This window comes from Triticum aestivum, chromosome 7B, assembly GCF_018294505.1.
Source record: "Triticum aestivum cultivar Chinese Spring chromosome 7B, IWGSC CS RefSeq v2.1, whole genome shotgun sequence".
NCBI classification, from domain to species: domain Eukaryota; kingdom Viridiplantae; phylum Streptophyta; class Magnoliopsida; order Poales; family Poaceae; genus Triticum; species Triticum aestivum.
This window is the reverse complement of record NC_057813.1, coordinates 588,585,201-588,603,055: the sequence shown is the minus strand read 5'-3', so window position 1 is coordinate 588,603,055 and position 17,855 is coordinate 588,585,201. Positions and strand designations below refer to the sequence as shown.

The window sequence follows — 17,855 nt, the reverse complement described above, 5'->3', positions numbered from 1 at the left end:
AGAAGAAAAAAACAGCATGTCCAATTTCATTGCAAATTGAAGTGCACAGTGGAGAAAACATACAAGAGAAACTGGACTGAAATTGTCGACAATTGAACAACGCAACATAGTGATCACATAGCACTCTTGAATCAGCCTAATTAAAGGCGTCCCTGCTTGATCTCAAGGGAAATTTTTGTAGTAGAAAACACAACTACATAAATATCCTAGGCAGGAACTAGGCCAAGCCTACGAGCGGGGGCGTCTCCCTCTAGTCAAAGCACTTGTTCACCACGTGCTCATTATTCACTAAGCATACCAAATTGATGATAGACTTTTGAAGTTTCAACTTATTAGAAGACACCATCCTGGATTTTCTTGAATATGACTCGAGCAGTCTGAACGAAACCCTGCATTTGATTTATTTTTGGAAAAGGGGTGTAACCCCGGTCTCTGCATCAGAACGATGCATACGACCACATTTATTATAAGCAAATAAGTTCAACAAAGATCATGAAGTCTTAAACAAATGAACCACAAAACGGCTCACGAAGAGGGAAAAATAAAAGCCACAGCCGGTAGGCAAAATGAAGACAGGAAAACTAATTGCCTATCCTATTACATGACCGCCATTCAAACCGGCTGAATATAGCCTGAGCTACCATCTCCCATCGGGTAGATCCAGTAACCAAATGCTCCATGGCCTCCGTCTGAGTGAGTAGCGACCACATACGGATCAACGTAGTGGCTCGGAAGATAACCTGCAAAAAATGAGTATTTGTTGTTCTGTTAAAAACCAAATCATTCCTGCAGTTCCAGACTGCCCAAAGTAAAGCACATACTCCTACACGAACGTGTCTCGCTGTTTGGGGCTCTATCCCGTCAAGCCACGTCCGAAATAACGTGTTGATATTATTCGGAGGAGTAATATTAAAAGCAATGTGAACAGTCCGCCATAGAACCTTTGCCATCGGACAATCAAGAAAGAGGTGTTTGATGGTCTCATCGCTATCACAAAAACTATATCTCGTAGAACCGGTCCAGTTGCGCTTTGTCAAATTGTCCTTAGTTAAAATGACTTGTTTGTGTACAAACCACATAAACACTTTAACCCTCAAAGGTACTTTGACATTCTAAACATGTTTGGAACTAACTAGGAATAAAGCTAAAGTTGATCACATCTAAATACATAGATTTAACCGTGAACTCTCCATTCCTGGTTAGCTTCCAGCTCAACGTATCCGGTCGTTGAGAAAGCTGCACATCTATCATTCTTCTCACCAAATGGAGCCAGGCTTCCCAACGTGCTCCGGCAAGTGTTCTCCTAAATTGGATATTGAGGGGAGTGGATCGAAGCACGGTAGCAACGAAAGCGTCTCTTCGTTGCACGATGCTATAAAGAAATGGCATGAGAGAATGCTTAGAGAGGCATTAATTTGACATAGATGCGCCAAAGGATCGATCACTCTGTCACCTCCTCAACATTTTGCGCAGTTTTCGCAGATGCCTCCACAAAGATCAGACCATGCTCATTTGCGAACTTCCTACCTTCCTCATAGCTCACAGCACGCCTCAGAGATAGATCACATTTGTTTCCAACTAGCATTATTGTCATGTTGTCCTTTGCAAGTCGCCTCACACCCCTTAATGAGCTTGTGAGATGATTGAACGTTTCCCTCCTGAAGATCATCGTAACAGAAACACCGTGATAAAAGTTCAGGAAACCATGCACTTCATCTAACTAGGTAGCTTTTAGATTGGACAAGTACCTGGTGATGTCATAAACTAGAAGAGCTCCATCAACTTCATCGTAGTACGATCGAGTGATCGATCTGAATCTGTCTTCGCCTGGCTGTAATGTGAGATGGTCATTTGCCTTGAGAACTCAATGTGATGCTAATGTTTATGGCACGGCAAACCTTGTATACACTAGTAGAAAAAGGGTCTAATGTGCACCTCATTAGTCCCGGTTTGAAATTGAGTTGGCACTAATGTGACCATTAGTGCCGGTTCCAACGGCTAGGCGGGCTGCTCTCAGTAGTATCGGTTCATGGAGAACCTTTAGCACCGGTTCGTGCCATGAACCGGTACTAAAGAGAGTGGTGGCAGGATATTGTCAGACTGGGGCCCGTCCAGCACCTTTAGTACCGGTTCGTGGTACGAACCGGTACTACAGGTCATCCTACATATAAATCCTTCGTCCAGCTCGCTCTGTTCTCCCCCTTTCCCCTCTCCTCTCTGTTCTTCCTCTCTTCCCCTCGAGCTCATCACACATTTTGTCCAAATTTTGTCAAGATTTGAAGGCCCCCATCCATTCAAGTAATCACAAATGTTAGCAACTTTGTCCTTTCATCTCTCATTGCTAGATAGCTCTTGCAATGCTTTATATAGTGATTAATTTGTGGGTTTTAGTAATTTGGGAGGAATTATATGTGATAGTTTATTTGATTTATATGCAATTTGAGCTTAAAATAACTCTTAGTTTGCATATGTAGGTGTGGTTTACTTAGTGCCTTCCCGTCTCCGTCGTAACCACCGTCGATCGTCCGCACCGACCTGTCGCCGGCACCACCTTCTGGTGAGCCTCTTGTTCTTATCTTTTTTATATATAAAAAATCACGTTTGTGTGATTTAGATATATAGTTACTTGTATAATTATCTTACCCGTACATTGTTTGTTATACATAGTGCCATGGTTTTGATATCCGTCCCCATCGGCCCTCGTCCGTGTTATGATTCGAATGTGGTATATTATCTTTTAAAACTATTTGTTGCATTTCGTGTGTATGACAAATTCTGCCCATCAAGTTAACATAGATATTTTTATCTAGGAGGTATGTGAACCAGAAATTCCAACCGACCCTATTGTCGAGAGGTTAAATTTACTTGAAAGAGAAAACGAGTATTTGAAAGAAAATTTGAAAAGAATTGAGGGGGAGAAGATGGAATTGGAGTTGCATGTTGCCGATGTCGTCGATGATCACAAGATCAAGATGGAGAAAATGCGGTTGAAGATTAGAAAGATTAGAAAATATGCCATTGATAGTGAGGCTTGGTATCATTATGCTCTTGGATCAATTGTTACCTTAGTTGCGATCTTGATCGCATTTGTTGTTGCATTTAAATGCTTTAGCTAGAGAGTTATTTGTATGTTGCATTTAAGTGTTGTATGAACTTGTATTAATTTGGTCTATTCGTTGGTGTGTAATGAAGATGCGTCGGCAATGGATGTACGATGGCCGATGCTCTCCCCAGTTTGTTGATGGCGTGCATACTTTTCTGATTGCGGCTCAGGCAATCAAGCGGGCGGATGGTTTGATGCCTTGTCCATGTGCTGGATGTAAGAATGATTACAATTACTCTAACTCAAGAACCATTCACTTCCACCTGTTTGAGTCCGGTTTCATTCCCCACTATAATGTTTGGACCAAGCATGGAGAAAGAGGGGTTATGATGGAAGACAATGAAGAAGAAGAGGACGACGATAGCTATCCTGGCCATGGGTTCCCTGAATACGATGATACAACAATGGGGGAAGAAGCTGAGCCGGCCATGCGGGAAGAAGCTGAAGAAGAGGCATCAAATGAGCCCGCTGATGATCTAGGTCAGGCCATTGCCGATGCAAAGAGAAACTTTGCAAGTGAAAAGGAGAAGAAGAAGTTGCAGCGCATGTTAGAGGATCACAAGAAATTGTTGTACCCGAATTGCGAAGGTGACAAGAAAAAGCTGGGAACCACACTGGAATTGCTGCAATGGAAGGCAGAGAATGGTGTATCTGACAAGGGATTTGGAAAGTTGCTGGTAATGATAAAGAATATGCTTCCAAAGGACAACGAATTGCCCGAGAGTACATACGAAGCAAATAAGGTTGTCTGCCCTCTAGGGTTAGAGGTGCAGAAGATACATGCATGCCCTAATGACTGCATCCTCTACCGTGGTGAGTACGAGGATTTGAACGTGTGCCCGGTATGCGGTGCATTGCGCTATAAGATCAGCCGCGATGACCCTGGTGATGTCGAGGGCGAGCGCCCCAGGAAGAAGATTCCTTCCAAGGTGATGTGGTATGCTCCTATAATACCACGGTTGAAACGTTTGTTCCAAAACAAAGAGCATGCCAAGGAGATGCGATGGCACAGAGAAGACCGTAAGAAAGACTGAAAGTTGAGAGTACCCGCTGGCGGGTCGCAGTGGAGAAAAATCAAGAGAAAGTACATGAAGGAGTTTGCATGTGACCCAAGGAACGTATAGTTTGGTCTAAGCGCATATGACATTAATCCTTTTGGAGAGCAGAGCAACAACCATAGCATGTGGCATGTGACTCTATGTTTGTATAACCTTCCTCCTTGGTTGTGCATGAAGCAAAAGTTCATTATAATGCTAGTGCTCATTCAAGGCCCTAAGCAACCCGGCAACGACATTGATGTGTACCTAAGGCCATTAGTTGAAGAACTATTATAGCTGAGGAATGGAAAAGGTGTACATGCATGGGATGAGCACAAACAGGAAGAATTTGACCTAAAGGCGTTGGTGTTCGTGACCATCAATGATTGGCCTGCTCTCAGTAACCTTTCAGGACAGACAAACAAGGGATACCGCGGATGCACGCACTGTTTGGATGATACCGATAGTATATATTTGGATAGTTGTAGGAAGAATGTGTACCTGAGACATCGTCAATTTCTTCCGAGCAGGCATCCCATAAGAAAGAAAGGCAAGCATTTCAAAGGTGAGGCGGATCACCGGACGAAGCCTCGCCACTGTACTGGTGCTGATGTACATGATATGGTCAAGGATTTGAAGGTAATCTTTGGAAAGGGTCCTGGCGGACAACCTGTTCCGAAGGACGCTTATGGATGCGCACCCATGTGGAAGAAGAAATCTATATTTTGGGACCTGCCCTATTAGAAAGACCTAGAGGTCCGCTCTGCAATCACGTGATGCGCGTGACGAAGAATCTTTGCGTGACCCTGCTTGGCTTCTTGGGCGTGTATGGGAAGACAAAAGATATACCAGAGGCATGGAAGGACCAGCGACGTATGCACGAAAAAGACGGCATACATCAGGGTCATGCCAGCTATGCTCTTACCAAAGAAGAGAAGGAAATCTTCTTTGAATGCCTTCTCAGTATGAAGGTACCGTCTGGCTTCTCGTTGAATATAAATGGAATAATAAATATGGCAAAGAAAAAGTTCCAGAACCTAAAGTCTCATGACTGCCACGTGATTATGACGCAAGTGCTTCCGGTTTCATTGAGGGGGCTTCTACCGGAAAATATTCGGTTAGCCATCGTGCAGCTATGTGCATTCCTGAATGCAATCTCTTAGAAGGTAATCGATCCAGGAATCATACCAAGGTTACAGAATGATTTGGTGCAATGTCTTGTCAGTTTCGAGTTGGTGTTTCCACCATCCTTTTTCAACATCATGACGCACATTCTAGTTCACCTTTGCAAAGAGATTAACGTTTTGGGTCCTGTATTTCTACACAATATGTTCCCCTTTGAGAGGTTCATGGGAGTCTTGAAGAAATATGTCATAACCGTGCTAGGCCAGAAGGAAGCATCTCGAAGGGCCATAAAAATGAGGAGGTCATTGAGTTTTGTATTGACTTTATTCCTGACCTTAATCTAATTGGTGTTCCTGAATCGCGGCATAAGGGCAGACGGGATGGAAAAGGCACGCTAGGAGGGGATCAAATAATATGTATGGACGGGCATTCTCTCACTGAAGCACACTACACAGTTCTACATAATTCCGCCTTGGTGGCTCCGTATATGGAGGAACACAAGAATTTTCTACACTCCAAACACCCGGAGCAGTCTGACGACTGGATTACATGTGAACAAACGAAGACTTCCGCCGGTTGGTTGCAGACACGTGTCATGCATGATAACGATATTGAAGATGACCTGTACTTGCTGTCCCAACCATCTTTGAATAAAATGAATTTCAAAGGGTACGAGATAAATGGGAATACATTTTACACGACCGCCCAAGATAAGAAGAGCACCAACTAAAACAGTGGTGTCCGCTTTGATGCAACAACCAACATGGGAAAGGAAACATATTATGGTTACATAGAGGACATATGGGAAATTAACTATGGAGGTGATTTGAAGGTCCCTTTGTTTCGTTGCAAATGGGTCAATATGACACGAGGCGGGATAACGGAAGACCCGCAGTACGGAATGACAACAATGGATCTCAACAATCTTGCGTATGTAGACGAACCATTGGTCCTAGCCAATGATGTGGCACATATTTTCTATGTGAAAGACATGTCTACCAGGCCGAGAAAAAGAAAAGATAAGGAAGTGAATGCATCATACGATGAGCCAAGGCGCCACATAGTTCTTTCAGGGAAAAGAAACATCGTGGGAGTGGATGACAAGATAGACATATCAGAAGATTATGAAAAGTTTGATGAAATTGCTCTATTCACAGTGAATATTGATCCGAGCATCCAGTTAAATGATGAATATTATCCATGGTTTCGGCGCAAAGGGACATACGCGAAGAAAAAGTTTCACACCCAAAGATCCCACTCTGGGATGTGATAGGCTTCACCGTCATCACTTTCTTATGTAGTGACTTTCCGGACTTATATATTTGAAAAGTGCCGCTTCGAACAAACCGGAGGGAATCTTCGGAATAGTTAGGGTACTTATGTGTTTTGGTATTTGAAACGCGAAGAAATTTTATGTGCAAAAGCTGAATGCACTTCGTCTACAAATTAGTTCGTCAAATAATTCAAATTTAAAAACTACTGGCATTAACATAAAGTTTGTAATTTTTTGTACCTAAAGAAAAAATATTCAGAAATAAATAAATTAGAAAAAAAACTAATTTTTTTGAGACAAAAACTAAATAAAAACGCCCACCTACTAGGCCACAACGGCCTGCATACGACTAGTAACCCAACCTGTAGTTGGGCCGGGATGCAGGCCCGCAAGGCCTAGTAGGCCCACAGGGCAGAGAGGCAGAGTTAGGCCCAGAAGCCTTCTATAGATAGGAGTTCGAGAGAGGAGCCGCGCCGGGGCTTTTAAACAGGTGCGGGCGCCCCTCGGCTAGCGAGGTGGGACTAAACTTGCCCGCACCGCACCTACGCCAGCGCACCCCCTTTATTACTGGGTTGTGGCTCCAACCGGTACTAAAGGGGGGGGGGCTTTAGTACCGATTATGGCCACCACCCGGTACTAAAGGGGGCGTGCTTTCCGCCGCTTCGCCTGGCCAAAATAGACCTTTTGTACCGGTTAGTGGCTCCAACCGGTACTAAAGGTAGGTTCTATATAAGAAAACACTTCAAAAAAAATTGTCAGTTCATTCTCCCTCTGCTTCTCTGCCCCGTTGCCGCCGCCCCTCGTTGCTGTCCCCGTCGTCGTCCCCGTCACCGACGCTGCCGCCCCCATCGCCGTCCCCGTCGCCGTCCGCCGTCGTCGCTGCCGCCGCCATCCCCGTCCCCATCACCGTCCCCTCTGCCTCGCCGTCCCATCGCCTCGCCGTCCCATTGCCTCGCCATCGCCGTCGCCCGCACTGTGAGCCCCTCGCCCCGGCCCCTCTCCTCCCTCCAATCGAAGCCGCCGCGCCGCCGGTGCCGTAGGTGCATACACGCGCGCGCACACACACACACACACACACACACACGCGCGCGCGCGCCCATGCACACACACACGATTCTGTTTTTAGATTTTAGTTTTTTATGTTTTTTCTGTTTTCTATACAAATGTTTTAGATGAGTTAATTAATTAGATTAGATTAATGTCAAATACTATATAGAAATGTTAGAAATGTTATAGAAATGTTAGAAATGTTAGTTTTAGCTAGATGAATTAGATTAATTGCAAATTGTTATAGAAATGTTTGTTTTTAGTTTCTTATAATTTTAGTTATAGAAATTTCGAATTTGCATATAAGAAATCACAATCCAATCATTTAAAAAATGTTACTTTTGCGGCGTATAGTATTTGTTCTCGACGATGCCCGAGCCGCATCCTCGCCGTCGACCCATTCTCGATGACGTCATGCTTCAGAGGACCCATGTCCGTGACTGGGCTCCGTCGGGCTGGCACTGGGAGGTGCTACCTTCAGGGGCTCGCCGCTTGGTGAGGAACCTGGGTCCCGTCGTCGACCCTGAGCTCCTTTGGTGACGTTCCCGTGGGCCACTTTCGGTGTGGAGGGAGTCGGCCCCGCTGGAGGTGGTGCGTCACCGTGTCAGGGAGGAGGACGAGCACGTCCGTCGCTACATGGCTTCTATGGATGTCAGGTTCTCCAATACCTGGCAGGGTCTTTGGGGAGATGACCGGAGCTATGATCCTGTGATGATTCCTTCTCTTTGGGTGTCCAGCGCCCGCGCCTCAGGAACCGCGAGTGGCCTAGATTATTCTGTAGTATTTGATCTTTATTAGCTAAGTAGCTAGTGATGTATTTGATATATAATATTCGAGACGATGTATTCGAGATTATATATTATTCGAGACGATGCATATTATGTACTACTTCCACCGTTCCTTTATCTAAGGTGTATTATTTTTGGCACGGTGACCAAGGAACATAATTATAAACATGTTAAGACAAAATTAACCTTAGCAAATTTGTTGGTTAGTTGTAAATAAATCAGTTAGTTCAGAAAAATAAGAGATACATGCAATCGACAGAGAGATAACTTTCCTTCTTTTGCTACAAGAAGAGATATAGACAATCAAGAGACAAACACTTTTCCTTTTTCTGGAAGGCTAACAAGGGAATTATGAGGAATTAGGAGAAATGCACCTTACATTGTGAAATTTTATCAAAAAACAAATACACCTTATATAAAGGAACGGAGGGAGTATGATTCAGGATTTCCTTATTGATTGCATGCATGCATTGTAATTTGAATACTAAATTGTTTTATATTTCTTCTGGATTAGTTAAATAAAAGCTATGGCAGACAATATCGGGAGAAGAGGCCCTGTTCGAGATCATACGCTCCCCTCGCGCGTCAGATGATCGAAATGAAGAAGATGATGGCTCTCAATATCTAAACAATACCGGGGAGGGCGATGATATGATATTCGATCGCGATGACCAAATTGATGAAGTCATGGATGACAACTTTGATTATGATGGCAAAGAAATTAATGATTATGATGGCGAAGAAAATGTTGATCTTGAAATAACAGAGACCGATGAGGTATATTTATATAAGCAGGCATCTGGTGATCATCACATGTTTTAAATGATTTGAAGATATATTAACGAATCAATCTTTTTTCTTTCAGCCCTCCGGATCGAGCAAATCTTCTACAAGCAGAGTGCGAGGCCCGGGAAAAAAGTTGAAGGAGGGCGTAAAGTACAACATCGATGCCAGCAAAACTAATGGCGAACCTATAGCGCCTAAGAACATTGTGAACAAGTTCGTTCGTCAATGGGGAGTTCTTGTGAAGGACAAACTCCTGATCTCCCTTCAAGAATGGAAAGAGCCATCAAAGCCCCGTCCAGATCTTACTTTTGTCGACGACAGAGCAAAAACTGCACTTTGGGAAAATCTCATGGAACATTTCACCCTACCAGATCATTTCACAGCTACAGATGTGGAGAAAGTCAAGGACGCTGCTCTTAGGAAGATGGAAATTGCATTCAACAACCACAAGAAAACTGTATGGAATAACTACGTCAAAGTAGGAAAGAAGACTCTAGAATTCAAGGGAACACTGGAGAACCAAAGAGAACACTAGGACGATTTCGTGAAATTCAACGAATCAGAATTATCTAAGGAACTATCTAGAAAAAACAAGGCCAATGCCGAAAAAATGAAGCAATTCCATAGGCTGGGGCCAGGTGGCTACGCGGTGGCAATGCCTAAGTGGGATAAGTCTGAGCAAGAGATGCTGGCCGCACAGGTCACTCCAGTTACATTGAGCTGGCCCCCCAGGTGCAGAACTTGGTTCTATGCGCATGGGGGGCGTTGGACCCAAAGACAGGCGAGGTTTCGAAGAAGGCATGTCTTAAAGGAGCCGATGTTAAGTTAGTTGAAGCAATAGAAGAAGCTCGAGAAGGGGTGTTCACGCCCAATAGAGAGAACGACGAGCTTACGTGCGCCCTGAGAAATCCTGAACACCCGGGAAGAACACGAGGCAAGGGCGTTGTTCCGTGGTATGAGGGCTTTTCTGAGTGGAACACCGACTACAGAAGCTGTGCGAGAAGGAAGATGGAGGAGGAGAAGAAGAAGAAGCTGGAGGACGAGCAAAGGAAACAGGAAGTAGAACGCCTTCAAGGCCTAGAATCAGCGCACGCGGACTTGGCACTCAAATTGCAGTGGCAGCAGCAGCAGATCGACTCCCTTAGCCAGGAAAGGGGTCTCAGCAGCGGCCATAGCTAGTAGATGATCCAGCATTGGGTAGCACTGCCCCATCCATATCGAAAAGCAGCATGGGTTCCGCCCAGGGTGACGCACTGCTGGATAGATACCCTGTGGATGACATCATGGAGAACACTAATTGTGAGCTACACTTCAAAATAAAGAACATATCCATGAAGGCGGCGGACGTCGTTGCTTATACAAATCCCCCCGGAGCAACCTACCATTGTAAAACGATTCCATCCGGCTATGCTAGTGTCATGGTTGATGAGGTGGTGGGCCAATATTCGGGGCTACAGCTTGACATTCCTGGAGGTGATGAGGAGCACACACTGGGAGAGGCCATACATCGTATCATCCTATGGAGAAAGGATTGCATCATCTTTCGAAGTCCACCAACACCACGTCAGCTAGAGCTTGACATTCCAGGAGGTGACGAGGGAGCAGACGACTCACGCTCCTCCAAGTCTGGCACAGCTTCAGGCCACTCCTCCTGCTTCAACTCAGCCAACGCGTGAGGCCACTCCTCCTGCTTCAACCCAGCCAACGCGTGAGGCCACTCCTCCTGCTTCAACTCAGCCAACGCGTGAGGCCACTCCTCCTCCTCCAAGTCCACCAACGCGTGCCACTCCTTCTCCAAGTCCGACACCGCATCAGCCGTCTCCGCTGCCTCAGCAATCGCGGAAGAGAGCCACCACAGCTATGGTGCGTAGTGCTACAAGTCGAGGTAGTACATGAGGTACAGGCGGAGGCAAGCGATTTCAATATGGTCCAAGCCTCACGCCTCTTCCGCAGAGGCCTTACGACATGACCTAGGAGCAAAACGAAGCCATAGTGAAGGCCCAAGTGGACACCCATTTTGGACCGAAATCGTCACCGCCGCCAAGGGAGAAAGTGCCCGAGGATAAGATTGACCACTTTATTCGTATGGCTAAAGCACCAGCTCCCAAGCCTGTTGACTCAGACTATGAGCACCAAATCAGGAAGGCACATCAAGCACGACAAAAGGAGTCGAGCTCGAGCTCGAGCTAAGAAGCTAGCCAAAAATGTGGGAAAACCGTTCCCTAGCTAGGAGAACAGGCGGCGTAATCGACCCCCCCGCTTGTTGTATCAACACGTGAGAGTACCGGCGCCGGTCAGGTGGTAATAACCGACGAGCATAGAAGGTAGGCCGAAATGCTCGGTATCACTGTTGGACAACTTCTCGAGATTGAGCCCATGCCTCTGCCTAGACCCCAGGACATAAAACAGAAATATGTCCGAGGCCAACCTTTGGTCAAGCCTGAGGAGGTCAAGAACCTGCCAACGAAATTACCAAGAGTACCAATCAAGAGTCCCTCATGGTGAAAGTCAAGGAAGAGTATTACTTCCATAAGCTAGCTCTGGCCATTGAGTATTCAGAACTATTTCAGTTATTCAATCAAGACACACTCGACAAATCTCTCGTCAGTTTCTATTGTCTGTAAGTGATTTCTTTCTATAATTTAAGTCTCAAGCTAGCGGTAGTGCTCATTGATCGATCATTACCTGTAATTATCCTCACTATATTCTTTTCTGTGGTATTATGCAGGATGAAGATGTATGAAATGAAAAAAGGTGGACGCTATGGCATTGGGTTCATTGACCCAAATACCATTAATGAACAAACATGGAAATATCCATGGTATAAAATAGAAGTTGAGAAAAACATGTTAGAGTTCTTGAAGCGCCTCAATACCAATGAATATATACTACTTCCTTACAACTTACCGTGAGTCACACTGTCTTGTACTACAAATTCTGTTTTTACTTACTAGCTAGCTAATAATTAAGTGTATAGGGTTTAGGGTAGTTGATGAGTGTTATGCACATGCCCGCTTAATTAAGACATGCAAACGTGTGTGCATGCAGTTACCATTGGATCTTGTTAATCATTAAAGTTGACGAAGAAACAGTTAAAGTACTGGACTCACTACTTAAAAAAAAGAAAGACTACACAATGGTGAAGGGGATGGTTGACAGGTAATTTCAATCATTATTAACTACTAGCACCAATCCGCGTGCGTTGCAATGGAAGAAAACAATAATTCCTATGAACCATGTGCCCGAGCCAAGAAAATTGTGGGACAACGATCGCCGTTGAGAAAAAACAATGAATCATTTGAGGACAACAACAATCAAACCAACCTAAAATAACAATTATAGCACCAACAACAGCAAGCAAACAAACCTAGATGGATAGTAATTGCGAAAAACTTCCACAATTTAACATATATATTTGGTCAAATCCAACTTCATCATGCAAACATAAAGAGTTTCATAAATAATGAGTCATTGACTTCACATGAAATTAAATTGCATAAGTAGTTTAACTGTAATTGTGGTGAATGGATTGGGGAGTCTATATGGAAGTAGAAAAACACACATGGAAGCAAACAAAGAAATCATCAAAAGGAAGTGAGGAAAAAAGAGTGGATAAAAATCAGTGGTGGAAGACTGCCTCTCGTTCGAGGGGTTAGTGGATGCAGTCAGATATTTTATGTACCTTTTTTGTTTTGTGATCCAGTCACATGTAACCGATCGAGTTTATTATAACGGCTGCATTCTTGGAGTCTCCTACAAGAGAACACGTGTTGCCATATATGCATGCCCCACAGGAATCCATAACCATAATTTGTTTAGTTAACTTGCCATTATGATTAGTCGATCATAGCTATATGCGTCATGCATGTCTCTCAGAGATTGCCATATATTCCGTTTAATTAGCCCAACATTAATTAGCCAATCATAATTATATGCAGCATGATGTCTCGTCTCTTGGGAATCCCATTCAATCAGCCCACCGTTAATTACCATAATCTGTTTATTTAGCCAATCATAATTATATGCATCAAGTCTCTCTCAGGAATCCCATTCAATTATCTCACCATTAATTACCTCATTCTCTTCCTTCTTTATCAAGTTATGTTACGCTCTTCCTTTCCTTATTATCTCTGGGCCACGTTGTTTGAAATCCCAAATCCTCAATCTCTCCTTACTGAAACCGTAACACGTACACGACCGAGGAAAGATGACAAAAGGAAACTGTCCGCTTACTTTTCACACAACAGGTGCTAGATTAGTTGGTTTACGCGTACATACGTGCAGATAATGGTTGGTGTGTCAAAAAAAAAAATTAACGCGACGTACGAAACTGCAAACGACTGATACGTCTTTGTCATATCTATAATTTTTTATTGTTCCATGCCAATATTCCATAACTTTCATATACTTTTGGCAACTTTTTATACTATTTTTGGGACTAACATATTGATCGAGTGCCCAGCGCCAGTTCCTGTTTGCTGCATGTTTTATGTTTCGTAGAAAACCCACATCAAACGGAGTCCAAACGGGATAAAAAGGACGGAGAATTATTTTAGAATATTTATGATTTTTGGGAAGTAAAATCAACGCGAGACGATGCCCGAGGGGGCCAGGAGATAGGGGGCGCGCCCTGGACTCTCCTGGCCCCCCGTAAGGCGGTTGACGCTCTTCTTTTTCTACAAGAAAGCTAATTTTATGAGAAAGATCTGGTCGAAAGATTCACCCCAATCGGAGTTACGGATCTCCAGATATAAAAGAAATGGTGAAGGGGCAGAATCCGAGAACACAGAAACAGAGAGAGACAGAGAGACAAATTTAATCTCGGAGGGGCTCTCGCCCCTCCCACGCCATGGAAGCCAAGGACCAGCGGGGAAACCCTTCTCCCATCTAGGGAGAAGGTCAAGGAAGAAGAAGAAGAAGGGGGGCTCTCTCCCCCTTGCTTCCGGTGGCGCCGGAACGCTGCCGGGGGCCATCATCATCACCGCGCTCTTCATCAACAACTTCACCGCCTTCATCACCAACTCTTCCCCCCTCTATGCAGCGGTGTAACTTCTCTCTTACCCTCTGTAATATCTACTTAAACATGGTGCTCAACGCTATATATTATTTCCCAATGATGTATGGCTATCTTATGATGTTTGAGTACATCCGTTTTGTCCTATGGGTTAATTGATGATCATGATTGGTTTGAGTTGCATGTTTTATTATTGGTGCTGTCCTATGGTGCTCTCCGTGTCGCACAAGCGTGAGAGATCCCCGCTGTAGGGTTTGCAATATGTTCATGATTTGCTTATGGTGGGTGGTGTGAGTGAACAGAAGCACTGACCCAAGTAAATAGGTTGTTTGCGTATGTGATAAAGGGGACTTGATGCTTTAATGCTATGGCCGGGTTTTACCTTAATGAATCTTTAGTAGTTGCGGATGCTTGCTAGAGTTCCAATATAAGTGCATATGATCCAAAAAGAGAAAGTATGTTAGCTTATGCCTCTCCCTCAAATATAATTGCAATAGTGATTACGGGTCTAGTTATCGATTGCCTTGGACAAATAACTTTCTCATAACAAAAAGCTCTCTACTAATACTTACTTTATTGCATCTTTATATAAACAGCCCCTACTTTTTATTTACGTGCTCTTTATTATCTTGCAAACCTATCCTATCACACCTACAAAGTACTTCTAGTTTCATACTTGTTCTAGGTAAAGCGAACACTAAGCGTGCGTAGAGTCGTATCAGTGGCAGATAGGACTTAAGAGAATATTTGTTCTACCTTTAGCTCCTCGTTGGGTTCGACACTCTTACTTATCGAAAGAGGCTACAATTATCCCGTATACTTGCGGGTCATCAACGACCGAGAAAAAGAGAACCACGTACGAAAAACACTACAATTAACAAAAAAAGTGGAGATACAATCCATCCTTTATTATTAGGTAAAGATATGTCAGCCTCTTTAGTTCGTCATTTCCTGATATCAACTATTTAATAACTCGTTTATTCATTTTCTTTGCTGGCGGGCAGGTCTTGGGAAAAGTTCAGGAATTCGAAAGAGGTTCCAGGCGAATGGAGAGAAAAGCTGTATTGGCTTCGACCCAAGGTATAATTAATTAAGTAGTACTAGCTAGCTACAATGCATCTCCTTAATTCTAGTTTCAATACCATTAATTATCATGCTTGATTAATTATTATCTGATTAAATTCTATTCTCGTAAAGGCCCTGAAGTAGGCGCCGGTGACTGATGTGTTTGCCATGTGGTGTCCCTTTAGCGGCGGTTACAGAACCGGCACTAAAGGCCCTTACGAACCAGGGCTATATCCCGGTTCTGCACTAGTGATAACTCAAAATACACATCTGCACTACTTCTATCTCATGACTCATGAGAACTACTAATTCATACCAAAACGGAAAGGTGTGGCTACTCCCGGGTGAACAACACATGAAAAAAACTTAAAAACAAAATTTAAGAACTACGAAATTTTAGAACATCAATAATCAAAAATTTTAGGTTCTTGCAAAATTTCATGAACAAATAACATTTGAGGAGCTCTCAACAAAAAATCACTGCTCAAATAGTGCACAAAGCTTTGAGCCGTGATTTTGTTTTTTCTGTTGAGAGCTCCTCAAATGTTATTTCGTCATGGAATTTTGCAAACGTCTAAAACATTTGATCATGTTTGATGTCACAAAATTTTTGAATTATTGGATTTTGTTTCATAGTGTATTTCAATGTACTGATCACCTGTGTCGGGAGTAAAAAAAACAACATTGTCGGGCGGAAACTCACAAGTGTCAACGATGAAGCCATCATCAACATGTGTCTACAAATTATAGCTGGCCAAATGGGCCAGGCCAATCAGGCCAGCCCACGAGCACGCCAGCACGACCCGCCATGGGCCAGGCATAGCATGGGCTAAACGGGCTGGGCCTGGCACGCGACACGCCCTGAGCTGTGCTTGGGCCGCTAGGCTGAGCACGCGGGCTAGCACGGCACGACCCGATTAACTTCTTTTATTTATTTTTATTTTTTATATATCTCTATATGGCTTAATACTAGCCCAGTAGAAAAAATCGGCCCAAAAATGTCAAATAGGCCAAACAGCAGGTGGGCCAGCGTGCCTGGTGTGCTGGCGGGCTGGTCCGATTACCAGCTGGGTCGTGCCTGGGCTGTAGGATGCAGCATGCGGGCCGGCACGGCATGACCCGTATAATAATTGTGCCCTGGCGGGCTGGGCCGTGCTAGGCACGATTACAATCGGCCAGGCCGTGCTGTGTCAGGCCGACCCGTTTGGCCAGCTCTGCTACAAATGGCAACTTTTAATTCCCAAGCATGCTTCGATAATCCTAAAGTTTCATATTTTTAACCAATAGCTCCCCCGTCTACAGTTGGTACGTACGTATAGTGCAAAGGACCTATCGATCTAGGCACACTCAGAAAAAGAGGTACACCATCGTACTGTGTCCGAGATCTAAAGCTTGATGGGCTTTCTATTGACGGTGATCATCTTGGAGGCAAAGACGTCGAACTCGGTGTCGATGGTGGGTGTTAGAAGGGATAGAGAGGGATTGGTGGAATTTGATGGATTTATTGCTTGAGCCTCATGGGCATATATATAAAGTATAATGATTAACTTGAAGTACAAGACAAGGCAGGACAAATCCTAGTCTATCTTATGTTTCCTAATGAATCAATATACTCAATATCCCCCGCAGTCACAACGGTAGCAACACAGACGGTGAGACTGGAGAAGAATCTAAAGGCAAGCCGACGGACACCCCCATTACTGTTGGGGAACGTTGCAGAAAATTAAAATTTTTCCTACGGTTTCACCAAGATCCATCTATGAGTTCATCTAAGCAACGAGTCAAGGGAGAGAGTTTGCATCTACATACCACTTGTAGATCGCGTGCGGAAGCTTGCAAGGTGATGATGTAGTCGTACTCGACGCGATTCGAATCACCGATGACCAAGCGCTGAATGGACAGCACCTCCGCGTTCAACACACGTACGGGACGGGAGACGTCTCCTCCTTCTTGATCCAGCAAGGGGAAGGAGAGGTTGAGGAAGACAGCTCCACCGGCAGCACGACGGCGTGGTGATGGTGGAGAAGCAGTACTCCGGCAGGGCTTCGCCAAGCACACAACGGAGGAGGAGAGGTGTTGGGGAGGGGAGGGCTGCGCCTTGCAGGGTGGTGCGGCTGCCCTCCCCTCACCCCTCTATTTATAGGGGGAAGGGAGAAGGGGGGCCGGCCCCCTAGAACCCATCTAGGGGGGTGCGGCGGCCAAGGGGAGAGGGGGAGAGGGTGGCTTGCCCCCCAAGCCAAGGGGGGCGCCCCCTCTAGGGTTCCCCCCTCAACCCTAGGCGCAAGGGCCCAAGGGAGGGGGTGCGCACAGCCCACCAGGGGCTGGCTCCCTGCCCCACGCAGCCCATGTGGCCCCCTGGGAGGGGTGGCCCCTCCCGGTGGACCCCCGGTACCCTTCCGGTGGCCCCGGTACAATACCGGTATGACCCCGAAACTTCCCGGTGTCCGTTTGACAACTTCCCATATATAAATCTTTACCTCTGGACCCTTCCGGAGCTCCTCGTGACGTCCAGGATCCCATCCGGGACTCCGAACAACATTCGGTAGTCACATACTAGTCTTCCTAATAACCCTAGCGTCACCGAACCTTAAGTGTGTAGACCCTACGGGTTCGGGAG

At 44.9% G+C, this 17,855-nt stretch overlaps 1 pseudogene; it reads right to left on the bottom strand.

The window, feature by feature from the left end:
- Positions 1-332: 332 nt before the first annotated feature.
- The window catches only part of LOC123161716 (ras-related protein Rab-2-A-like), a 55,914-nt pseudogene continuing 38,391 nt past the window's right edge, over positions 333-17,855 (bottom strand).